Genomic DNA, 12,923 nt, shown 5'->3' with positions numbered 1-12,923 from the left:
CCTGTCCTCTAGGTCGGGACGGTCCGCTTGGGGGGCAGGAAGTGGCCCGTTCCTCCTTTCGGAGAGCGTTTCCGGAGCGCCTACTGTGTGCCCCACGCTGGGGGGTGGGGGCCGTTATGAGGAGGAGAAGTCATGCAGATCCTAACGTTTGTTAGTCTGTTCCCTCCACCGGGATCTCCCGCCGGCGGGTTGATTGTTCTCCTTGCTCGGAGAGGAAACTGAGGCCCAGTTGGTCCGGGGATTTACTGCCCGCCCCCCAACTGGTAAGGACTTCGGTCTGAATGTGACGCTAGTTCTGTCCTCAAGGTCTCCTAGAGTCGGGTAGAGGTCACCCCTCGGACACAACCCCAAAGCCTGTAGCCCTAGAGTTCATCACACTAGGGGCAGCCAAAGGGAAAAACAGCCAGTGTTTAAGGAGTGTTTGTAAGGCAGTGACGTTAAGCGAGGCACTGCGTGTGTGTCACCCTCGGCTCTTGCGGTAGGTGCTTATATGTCAGTCCTTGGTTTGCCCGTGAGCGGTTCTTGGCCATTACTTGTTACAGGGTCAACCAGTGTCATTCAGCCCAGGTGTGTCCAATAGCGCAGGCCAAGCCTTTATCTGATTGAGACCCGCCCTTGAAGGAGGCAGACCACCTGAAAGCTCTCAGTGCTCCTGGCTGGTATCTTTTTCCTCTGCCCAGGACACCCAACTCCAGTATCTGTTCCTTGGTCTCCCCCAACCCTACCAGCACTCTTCCCTGCTCTTTGCTTTCTGTTCCACATACTGTGAAATAATCTGTTGACCAACCTGCTGGCCTTTCGGGGAGACCTTGTGCCCTGCAGAGCCTAGCACAGAGTCTAGCACAGAGTCAGCCTAGAAATGGGCAAGGCCTTTGCTGGGCCTCTGGTTCCTCATCTGGTCCCAGATGATCTAAGACCCTTGAACTTGGATATCATCAGCTTTGAAATGGCTTTTGATCTTAACTGCACTTTAACTATGGAGAACTCAGAACAAAGGTCTAGTTTGCTCCCCAGGCCCTAAGCCCATCAGAATGCTGATTAAATGATTGTTAAGGTGCACCTGGGTTCCCCATTAAAGCCGGACCAACCTGCAAATGCTTAGAACCCAGTGGGCCACACTGCTCTCCTTGCTGCGATCGCCAGGGTGCCAGTACTGCCGCCCAGTGCTTCCATTTCAGATGGGGAAACGAGGGCCTGACTAGAGGCCCCAGACAATTTATTGGGGTGCTCTGTCCACAGCCTTCTGAGAGAGAAAGGGAGGTTTACATCAAGTCTCGGGTAAGAAAGGTAAAAACCTCAAGGCCCTGGTCACTAGGATCACAGAGGGGATGGGGGCCTAGGTAAGGGGGACCTGGAAGGGGAAACAGCTGCAGCCAGGTGAGCCTGGCAATGTGACTGTTCCCAGCACTTGGCGACAAGCATTGCGCCGAGTGCATGGGATGACCCTGTGTATTCAGCCAGCGGCAGCCCCCTAGGCCAGTATTTCCCAGCTCTTGTGCTACAGCAGGTATCAATCCATCAGAACGAAGGGAAGGGAGCAGCTCCTTCCTCCTTTTAGCCTGCAGCACAGCCACCTGGGAACCGATAACAAAGCTGCTTCAGGAGCCCCTCCCCAGACTTCCTGGAGGGGGAGGGGGAGTCAGAAGTTGCGGGGCTGCTGGTAGTGTATCAAGATGGTGTATTGTAAACAAATTCCCCAGGTAAAGCCTAAGTACTCCTAGAGTTTGAGAATTACCGTACAATGTTTCTCAACTGGTTAAGTACCAGAATTTATGTGCATCCTTTAAGCCAGGAAGTGTACTTCTAGGAATCCCTTGAGAAGTGCAACCATGAATGCTTACACAAGATTGTTCTTTGCAGCACTATTTACTTTGGTGGAAAATGTGAAACAACTCGCTGCCTCTCACTGGGAGCCGATTGCTTACAGTCACTCTGGGACCTCCGCATAGCAGTATGTGTACTGGGGTAAGTCTGAGCGCTAACCTAGGGGATGGCCTAGGCTTATTTATTATGTCGCTTTGTGGTGTCCTGGCACGAAGGGGGGTTGGGTATACTTGCTGATAACTTTCGTGGGAAAGCTTTTTCCAGCTGGGAGGTTATTTTGTCATTTTTCTGTCATCCAGTTTTGGGCCCTGCCCCGCTGCCTTTTTTCATGTACGGAAAAGCTGTGTCCTTGAGAGGGAAGGACTGGTATGGTGATGAACCTGGGGTCCTGACTCCTGGGACAGGTCTGGGGTGGAGCTTGGAGAGGAGAGAGAGGTGGGCGGGGCCTCAGAGCCCAGGCTAACCTGGCGGCCCCCAGGAGGCCATTTTAGGAAGAGTCCAGGAACTCAAGGGCCCTCAGGCTAAATAGAAAAGGGACTGGACCGGTTGTAGAAGGCAGGCCAGCCTCTGCACCTGAAAACCCAAATCAGAGGCTCGTTGGGATGGGGGTCTTTCTTGATTGTTCCTGTTTCTAGTGAACTTGATTGTTGCATAGGTTCAAATGAATGTCATGCAAATGTATTTCTCTTAAAGAAAAAAAAAAGGAATGAAAAAGGAACTTCCCTGGTGATCTGGTGGTTAAGACTTCCATGCTTCCAATTCAGGTTGCACCGGTTTGATCCCTGGTTGGGGAACTAAGATCCAACATGCTGTGGCCGAGGCCCCAAAAATGAAAACAACAAAAAAGCCAGCCAGTACCTTTCTCACCTGTTAGTGTTAGTTGCTCAGTCATGTCCGACTGTCTGCGATCCCATGGACTATAGCCTCTGTCCATAGAATTTTCCTGGCAAAAGTACTGGAGTGAGTTGCCATTTCCTTCTCCAAGGGATCTTCCCAACCCAGGGATCGAACCCAGGTCTCCTGCAGTGCAGGCAAATTCTTTACCGTCCGAGCTGTCGATGGAAATGGGGAAAGGGACCAATATTCACCAGAAGCCAACATGAGCCAAAGTTATAGCCAGTGGCACAAGGGAGATGGGGCCCGGGGGGTGAACGGGGAAGCATCCAGCAAAGGCCAGGGTCAGTAAGTAACTCAGGAAACAGTTGTATTGGATCAGTTGAAGGGCCTTGAAGGCTGAGGTGAAGAATTTGGATTTGGCAGTGTGAGTAAGTAGGGAGCTCCTAAAGGTTTCTGAGACAGTGGCTGAGGAGAGGTGGGAAGAGATGGGAGGCAGGGTGATCAGGTGAGACAGATCTGGGTAATTGAGACCAAACAGATGGCCACCTGTCTCAGGTCTAGGAGATATGTGGCTCTCTTCTCTGAGGTTCTGCATTTTCAGCTCCTGTGAATTTCAGGTTATCAACATCTTACTTTAAAAGCCTTGAAGTGTTTTGTTGAGCAGTTACAATACAATTTGCTTTGTATTAGCTTTCTCCCAGTTGTTGGGTATTCACTCATCTAATTTTTCAAAAACTATTTTTTTACTTTCGGCTGCTCTGGGTCTTAGTTGCAGCTCATCGGCTTCTCTCATCATTGTTCGTGGCTCCAGCTCTCTCGGCGCCAGTGGTAAAAAAAAAAAACCCCCGTCGCCAGTGCACATTCAGTAGCTCAGTCATGCAGCTGGTCAGTCAGTGCAGGAAACGTAAGAGACTCGGATTCAACCCCTGAGTGGGGAAGATTCCCTGGTGAAGAGCATGGCAACCACTCCAGTATTCTTGCCTGGAGAATCCCATGGACAGAGGAGCCTGGAAGGTTGCAAAAGGTCGGACATGACTGAAGTAGCTTAGCACACATGCACGCATGGGCTTAGTTGCCTTGAGGCACATGGGATCTCAGTTCCTCCACCATCGATCAAACGCACATCTCCCGCACAGGAAGGTGGATTCTTAACTGCTGGACCGCCAGGGAAGTCGCCTCATTCATCTGATTTTTGAGCATCCAGTGCTTTGACAGGATGTGCTTGAAGCTGGCGAACCCACCCCTTAGGTTGTCATGAAGGGTTTGCGCTGCAGCCCCCAGTAGTGGAAATGGTATGGGAATAACTCGCCTGGTGATAGAGGCAAGTCATCCAAAGCCACTGAACCTCAGTTTTCTCATCTGTGGAAAACATCTGGCTTTGGTGGGGGTCAGAGAAAATAAAGGCTGTGTAAAAACCCTTTTGTGAATAGCATCCAGCATTTGTAGAAGAGCAGATACCATATCAAGATGTCTTAGCTCTGCCTTTTTCTTTCTAGTGATTAATTAATTTATTTTTGGCTGCTCTGAGTCTTCGTTGCCGCGTGTGGGTTTTCTCTATTGTGGTGCTTGGGCTTCCCACTGCGTGGCTTCTCTTTCGGAGCTCAGGCTCAGTAGTTACTGCACGGGTTTAGTTGCCACACAGCATGTGGGATTTTCCCAGACCAGGGGTTGAACTCATGTCCTCTGCCTTGGCAGGCAGATTCTTAACCCCTGGACCACCAGGGAAGTCTTCAGTTCTGCTTCTGACAGCTGTGCGGCATTTGACACTCCGAGTTCCCATTTCTTTCTCTTCGTCTGAGGAAATTGAGAGGGTAGGTCATGATAATCCTAAAGGTCTCTTCCTTCTTTGGCATTTTACCATCTGAGGGTTAAATGTTTTTGAAAGCAACATATTGTATGTATAAATATCTGTTTGTCCATAGTTCAGGCAACACTGGGTTAAAGATTAGAATGCTAGATTAAGATTTAAAAAAATCTTTAAAATTGTTATCTTTTCAGAATTAAGTGGTGAGGAATATTACTTAAAAATTGTGTATGTCTGCATGACTTTCTTAAGTAGTTTTCTAGTTACAGTTGATTATGTGATTTTCTTGTGCAGTTTGCATTTCAGAAGGTCCCCAAGTTACAGCATCTTAACTTGGGGATGTTGATGTGGCAGGGATGAGTCAATAACCTGTGGGGAGAAATACCACAGTCTCTTCTCTTGATGCCCTCTGGCTTCTAGCCAGGTTAATTAGCAAGTGTTCTGCTTTTAATTCGGGGATTGAAAAAAATCCCTTTCTATTTTTCTGGTAGTCCCTACCTGTAAACCTCTGGGTCGTACAGAAATAAGCCTCCAGAGCTGGCTGTTGTGGGGACTGGGAGACTTAATGATTATATTTTTTTCATTCTTTTTATTAGGGTCTCAGGTGATAGGATAGATGGGGATCAGATTCTATTTGGCATGCTTTCATCTTTTTTATACATGGGCACTTTCTTACCTCCTAAAGTATGTTTTACATTATAAAAGCAAATACACTGTGTTAATTATGGTAAGTTGAACAATGCAAAAGCACAGAAAGAGAAAATGAGTAACCTCCCCCTTATTCCCACCTTCCTGCATTAGCAGTGATAGCAGGTCTGTTTTCTTCCTCGCGTTTCTCTGTGTTCGTGTAGACACATGCAAATATATACACACATCCTGAGAGGTGTTTTTCTCTCCCTCTTATTTAAATTTTTTCCTGATTGTCAACAATTGCAGTTAACATTTTGAAGTACATATCTTTGCAATTCTGAACGTTTCCTTAAATAGATTCTCTGGAGTGGAATTACTGGGAGTTGGAGTGCGTGTTTGTAAGGCATGCTAACGAAGTGCTCTCCTTAAGCACATCTGTAGTGTTTGAGTGCTTGTCTTACCTTGTCCTTAGCCGCGAGTGTTAGCAGTTTTGTGTTAATCTCTGCTCATTTGATGGCTGAAGAATTGTCTTTGGTTCTTGTAATCTGCATTTACAAATAATCTGTTTTGCCTGTGCTGGGTCTTTGCTGCTGCGCATGGACTTTGTGTGGTTGCAGTGAGCACAGGCTGCTCTAGTTTCGGTGCTCGGGCTTCTCGTGGCGGCTTCTCTTGTTGCAGAGAATGGGCTCCTCTAGGGCACGTGGGCTCAGTAGTTGTGGCCCATGGCGTGAGTTGCCCTGAGGCTCGTGGACTCTTCCCGGGCCAGGGAATGAACCCCTGTCTTGTGCGTTGGTAGGTGGATTCTTGATGTTTGTCCTTTAAGGACCCTTACTTGCCTCTGTCTCTTCCAAGGCCCTGAAGAGGTCCTATGTTTCCATAAAATGTACAAATTAAGCAATTGCCCTTGTAATCACTTAAGGGTCTTCCCAGGTGGCTCAGTGGTAAAGATTCTGCCTACCAGCGCAGGAGACTCAGGAGATAACGGGTTCAATTTCTGGGTGGGGAAGATTCCCAGGAGGAGGAAGTGGCAACCCACTCCAGTATTCTTCCCTGGGAAATCCCACAGACAGAGGAGCCCCGAGGGCTACAGTCTATAAGGTCACAAAAAGTCGGACACGACAGCACGCATGCAATCACCTAAGACCACTGTCTTATTCCACCATGACCTCCCTCCTCACTGTTCCCCTTGTTCTAAGTGGCCTTCTGTTGGCTCTGGACATTGTTTCGGATCTACCTAAAGGTTTAGTTAGAATGCGTTTGCATGCTTGTGTGCTTAAGTCACTCAGTCTTGTAGCCCATCAGACTCTTCTGTCCATGGAATTTTCCAGGCAAGAATACCGGCATGGGTTGCCATTTCCTCCTCCAGGAGGTCTTCCCGATCGGAAGATCAAACCCTCGTCTCCTGTGTCTTCTGCATTGCAGGCAGACTCTTTACCCTCTGAGCCACTGGGGAAGCCCAGAAGGCATTTAAGTTGGGTTTATCTAGTTATGTGATTTGCAGTCACTTCCGCCAACAGTTCAAATACTGACAACTGTTCTGGTAGAGGGAAGGCTTTCATGACACAGCCTTACAGGAACAGAGGCATTAATAGTAGCACCATATAAAGATGTCCTATAGAATCCACACCAGAGGTACCTAACTAAAGAAAGATATGACAGGGTTTGAAACCTCCAGTCAGAAGCTGGTCTGTGGCAAATTCTTCCAATCATGGAGACCGTGAAAATGGAAGCAGAGGGCTCAGTTTTTAACCAGCACTTATTAAAAATGGAACTTTTCTTCTGCCAAGAATGTGCTTAATGCAGTGTACACAGTTAAAAGTGTACACATCAGAAGAAAAACTGAGCCATCTTTACTTTCTCTCTATAAAAATTGTATTACAAAGCTATTATCATAAGGCCAAAGAAAGTGCCCCCAGGGACTTCCCTGGTGGTCCAGTTGCTAAGACTCTGCACTCCCCATTCAAAGGGCCTGGGTTCAATCCCTGGTCAGGGAACTAGATCCCACACCCTACAGCTTAGACCCTGTATGCTGCAGTGAAGACTGACAATTCCACATGATGGAGCTAGAACCCAGCGCGGCTGAATAAGTAAATAAATGTATTCTTTTTTTAAGTGCCTCCAGGGACTTCCCCGGTGGCTTAGTGGTGGAGAATCCGCCTGCCAGGGTAGGAGACATGGGTTCGATCCCTGATCTGGGAAGATCCCACGTGCCGAGGAGCAACTTACCCCACTCGCCACTGCTATTGAGCCTGTGCTCCGCAACAAGAGAAGCCGCCACAGTGAGAAGGCCTGTGCACCGCAGCTGAAGAAGAGCCCAAAATGAGAAGGCCTGTGCACCGCAGCTAAAGAGGAGCCCAAGCAGCAACAAATACCCAATGTAGACAAAAATAAATAAATAAAATTATTTAAAAAAAGAGAAGACTTTTAAAAGTACCCCCAAAAGTAGGAAAAAAACTACTTTTGTGATAGTGATATTTGTGATGTGATATTTGTTAGTTGTTTAAAAATTTGCAGTTTACTATCTTTTTTTCTCATTTTGAATACAGTCATATTTGTGCCAATTTTATATATTTAATATAACATATTTTTCTTAATAAAGACCCCCCCCAAATTACATAAGTTTCAGTTCTGACAAAACCCTTATGTGGCTTCAACCGTTAGGATGAATATATTGCTAGAGATTAAGCCCTAACCCCACAAGAAGACGAATAGTGTCTGTCCCCTCTGCTGCTGCGGTTTAGATGCTCAGTCATGTCCAATTCTTTGCAGCCGCATGGACGGCAGCCCGCCAGGCTCCTCTGTCTGTGGGATTCTCCAGGCAAGAATACTGGAGTCATTTCCTCCTCCAGGGCATCTTCCTGATTTAGGGATCGAACTCATGTCTCCTGCTTGGCAGGTGGATTCTTGACCACTGTACCACCTGGAAAGCCCTTTGGAAATGAAATTTCTTGCCTTTTGCTCTGATTTTGACACAGAAATAAAACTTTTGAAGGGAGTGTTGATTACCTGATGCAGTCTGTTCATCACTTTGCCTTTTTTACTTAACAGTATATCTTAGAGGCCTTTTCTCTCTTCATATGTGAAGAGATCCCTTGTTCTTTTTAGCAATTACCTCTTAAAAAAAAAAATATATATATATATACATATACATTTACTTATTTAGTTGCACAGGGTCTTAGTTGCGGCATGTGGGATCTAGTTTCCTGACCAGGGATCGAACCCAGGCCTCCTGTGTTGGGAGCTCAGAGTCTTAGCCGCTGGACCACCAGGGAAATCCCACAGCAGTTACCTCTTATTTCTTTGTGTAGACATACCATATTTATCTTAGTGGTGTGCTGTGGATTGTCATGTGGGTTGATTCCAGTATTAACTGTCACAAACAAAAATGCAGTAAGGACCCTTGTATACATCTGTCATCTCTCAGAGTACAGTTGTAGGAAAAACTTTGAGAATTTGCACTCCCATGAGTGTATGGGAAAAATTTAGCGTGGAAATAAGTTTTCTTTGGATTTTTTTTTTTTTTGGAAGAATATATGTAAGATAAAACTTAAAATTTTAACCATTTTCAGGTGTGGGGTTCCGTGGTATTAAGTACATTGACATTGTTGTATGGCCATCACCACCATCCATTTCCAGGACTTCATTTTCCCAAACTGAAACTCTGCACCCATTAACTGGTAACTCCCTATTCCCTGGTTTCCCCAGCCCCTGGCAGCCACCATTTCACTTTTTGTATCCATAAATTTGATTACTTGGATACCTCATAAAAGTGGAATCATACAGTGTTTGTCCTTCTGGGTCTGGCTTATTTCACCCAGCGCAATGGCCTCAAGGTTCATCCCTGTTGGAGTGTGTGTCCGAATGGCCTTCCTTTTTTAAGGCTGCATGATACTTTGCTTTGTGTATATGCCACGTTTTTGCTTATCCATTCAGCCATCCATGGATGCTTGGGCTGTTTCCGCCTTTCGGTTATTGTGAATAGTGCTGGTACAGACACGGGTGTGCAGGAATCTGTTGAGTTCCTGTTTTCAATCCTTTTGGGTATATACCCAGAAGTTTCATCAGGTTTTGAAGGCATCACTCTTTCAGTATTGCAGTTGGGAAATCCCAAGTCATTCTGAATACAGATACTTTGCGTGTGACCTACTTTTGCTTCTCTAGAAATTTCTAGAATGTCCTCTCATCCTGGACTTTCCTGATTATATGCCCTGATATGAGTCTATTTCTGTTTTTTTCCTGTTGTGCTGAGAGTTCTGGGAGTCAAGCGGGGGATGAAAACTGGGGGGAGGGGTGGACTCAGGGGCGGGTGGGTCTTACCATGAGCTCTGTGCCTCACTGGCAGTGTTCCCAGAGCTGAGTAGAAGAAGAAGGCTGAGGATCTGGACATCTTCAACAGTTAGTAAATGAAGTTTTGTGTAATTCCTCTTGTTGGTATTTTCTCAGTCTCCTGTGTCTAGTAACTACCTGTCCAGGGACCTTCTTCCACATTCGAAAATAATTCTGACCTGCCTAAAAATAAATTTCTGATCTGCCAGGATCTGGGTTGTAGCCATGGTGGGCAGGGAGTAATATAGGGAAGGGATCTAAGAGTCAACTATTTGATATATTTAAGCTGCTTTATTGACTATGCCAAAGCCTTTGACTGTGTGGACCACAATAAACTGTGGAAAATTCTGAAAGAGATGGAAATACCAGACCACCTGACCTGCCTCTTGAGAAACCTATATGCACGTCAGGAAGCAACAGTTAGCACTGGACATGGAACAACAGACTGGTTCCAAATAGGAAAAGGAGTACGTCAAGGCTGTATATTGTCACCCTGCTTATTTAACTTATATGCAGAGTACATCATGAGAAACGCTGGGCTGTAAGAAGCACAAGCTGGAATCAAGATTGCCAGGAGAAATATCAATCACCTCAGATATGCAGATGACACCACCCTTATAGCAGAAAGTGAAGAGGAACTAAAGAACCTCTTGATGAAAGTGAAAGAGGAGAGTGAAAAGGTTGGCTGAAAGCTCAACATTCAGAAAACTAAGATCATGGCATCTGGTCCCATCACTTCATGGGAAATAGATGGGGAAACAGTGGAAACAGTGTCAGACTTTATTTTTGGGGGCTCCAAAATCACTGCAGATGGTGATTGCAGCCATGAAATTAAAAGACGCTTACTCCTTGGAAGAAAAGTTATGACCAACCTAGATAGCATATTCAAGAGCAGAGACATTACTTTGCCAATAAAGGTCCGTCTAGTCAAGGCTATGGTTTTTCCAGTAGTCATGTATGGATGTGAGAGTTGGACTGTGAAGAAGGCTGAGTGCTGAAGAATTGATGCTTTTGAACTGTGGTGTTGGAGAAGACTCTTGAGAGTCCCTTGGACTGCAAGGAGATCCAACCAGTCCATTTAAGAGATCAGCCCTGGGATTTCTTTGGAAGGAATGATGCTAAAGCTGAAACTCCAGTACTTTGGCCACCTGATGCGAAGAGTTGACTCACTGGAAAAGACTCTGATGCTGGGAGGGATTAGGGGCAGGAGGAGAAGGGGACGACAGAGGATGAGATGGCTGGATGGCATCACGGACTCGATGGACATGAGTCTGAGTGAACTCCGGGAGTTGGTGATGGACAGGGAGGCCTGGCATGCTGCGATTCATGGGGTTGCAAAGAGTCGGACACGACTGAGCGACTGAGCTGAACTGAAGCTGCTCTTTGGAGAAGGAAATGACAACCCACTCCAGTATTCTTGCCTGGAGAATCCTGTGGACAGAGGGGCCTCGCGGGCTATAGTCCATGGGGTCGCAGAGTCGGGCATGACTGAGCGACTACCCAGCAAGCTGCCTTTTAAGCCTTCTGCTGCAAATATTTCCTCCTGTAGCAGCCCTCTCTCCCAACCTCACCTTTATGCCCCCTTCTAGAGATGCCACTAACTTCTGAGTCTTTGGGGCGATTCTGTGGTATAAATCAGGTTAAATTTTCACCTTTTCTTACTGCCTGCTTGGTTTTGCCATCTGATAATACTTGCCCATTTACTTTCTACCCCAACAATTTTGTTGTGTGGTCCCTTCTCCTCTTTCTTGTAGGGTTATGCTGTCGTTTTTGTTTTTGTTTTTTTTTTCACCACACAGCTTGTGGGATCTTAGTCCTTGACCAGGGATTGAACCCATGCTCTCGGCAGTGGAAGTGCAGAATTGTAACCACTGGACCACCAGGGAACTCCCGGTTTCTTCATTTTAAAAGTAGAGTTTCAAGAGGGAGTCTAGTGGCATACCTGTGATAAATCCACCATCTTCAAATAGTTTTTTCCCCAAACGTCTCCCCAGTGATCCCAACGCCCTGTGTTGACTAGTCTACCTTTCTACCTCTGGGCTGAGATGCTTGCCTTTGTCCTGCACCAAATATAAAGTCCCATTTGTCTGTGGATCCTATTCCGGAGCTTTTTCTTCTGTTTCAGCAGATCTTTTAATTTATATTTTAAACTTAAAAGTAGTAAAAAAAAAAAAAAAAAAGAAAGAAAAAGTAGTCTAGTTTTTGTGGGATGGAAAGAGTTCTTTGAGTTGTTTATTTTATTTTCCAAAGGCATTGTCATTTTTTTTTCTTGGCCACACCATGAGCATTTGGGATCTTAGTTCCCTGACTAGGGATTGAACCTGCACCCTCTTCAGTGGAAGCATGGAGTCCTAACTACTGGACCGCCAGGGAAGTCCCTCAACAGACCTTTATTAGCACATTTAGTAAAGGGAGACAGGAAATAATGTCAGAGAGTGATAAGTACTAGGAAGAAAAATAGAAAGTAAGACAGAAAGAGGTTGAGTTACTGTAGATACCAACAGAGGAGTGATGATGATGAGTGGAGTCTTTAATAAAGTGGAAACTCCAGCCACACTTGGATCTGTAGAGAGGGGGATGTTGTGGGCAGAGGAAATACCCAGAGCAGAGACCCTGAGACAGAAATGAGCTGGATGAGCTGGAAGAAGAACAAGACCAGTGTGGCTGGAGCCCTGCAGGCAAAGGGGAAAGTGGTACCTCGGCCTAGATTTCGCAGGGCCCGCTAGACCACGGCAGAAAGTGTGTATTTCCCCCCTGCACCCAGTGAGTGTCGAGAATAGAACGGAGATGTAGACATCCTGACGTGTTAAAACAAGGCTGTGGTGGTTGTGTAGAGAACGGACTATGGGAGGGGGCAGGAGTAGCAAGCAACACTTGGGCTGTTGTCAGCGAGAGAGAGTGGTGACCTGGACTAACTAGGTGCGGTGGACAAGGTGAGAAGCTGCTGCTTCTGGAATATATTTGGAAGGTAGAGGCAGCCAAACAGATGGGCTGAAGGACTGGTGTGGATGGAAAGGAAAAGAGAGAGCTGATCAACTAGAGGAGTGGCGGTGATTAATGGAGCTTGACCAGGTACTTGACACAGATCCTTTTGTTAACTTTTCATAACCCTTTGAGAACAATGATGTCTTTTTGAAGAGTAGAGGAAATGGAGGCTCAGGTAGTTTTAAGTAACCTGTCTGTGATGACACTCTGGTCATTGGAAGAGATAGGATTTTATTTCTGTAAGGTCAGTAGTAAAGTCCCCTTCTCTTTCTGATTCTAATAATTTTGTGACTTTTCCTTTTTCGTCTTGGTCAGCTTAGCTGAGGGTTTGTCAAATTTTACAGTCTTTTCAAAGAACCTACTTTCGGTTTTGTTAATTTTCTCTAATGTTTTTCTAGTCGCTTTCATTAATTTCTGCTCTAGCCTTTATTTCTTTTCTCCTGTTTGATTCGGTTCCATTTTCTCCTCTTCCCTTCTTTTCCAGTGTCTTAAGATAGAAGGTTAGGTTGTTGATTCG

Source organism: Budorcas taxicolor, chromosome 13 (genome assembly GCF_023091745.1).
Source record: "Budorcas taxicolor isolate Tak-1 chromosome 13, Takin1.1, whole genome shotgun sequence".
NCBI classification, from domain to species: domain Eukaryota; kingdom Metazoa; phylum Chordata; class Mammalia; order Artiodactyla; family Bovidae; genus Budorcas; species Budorcas taxicolor.
Note: the sequence above shows the minus strand (reverse complement) of the source record.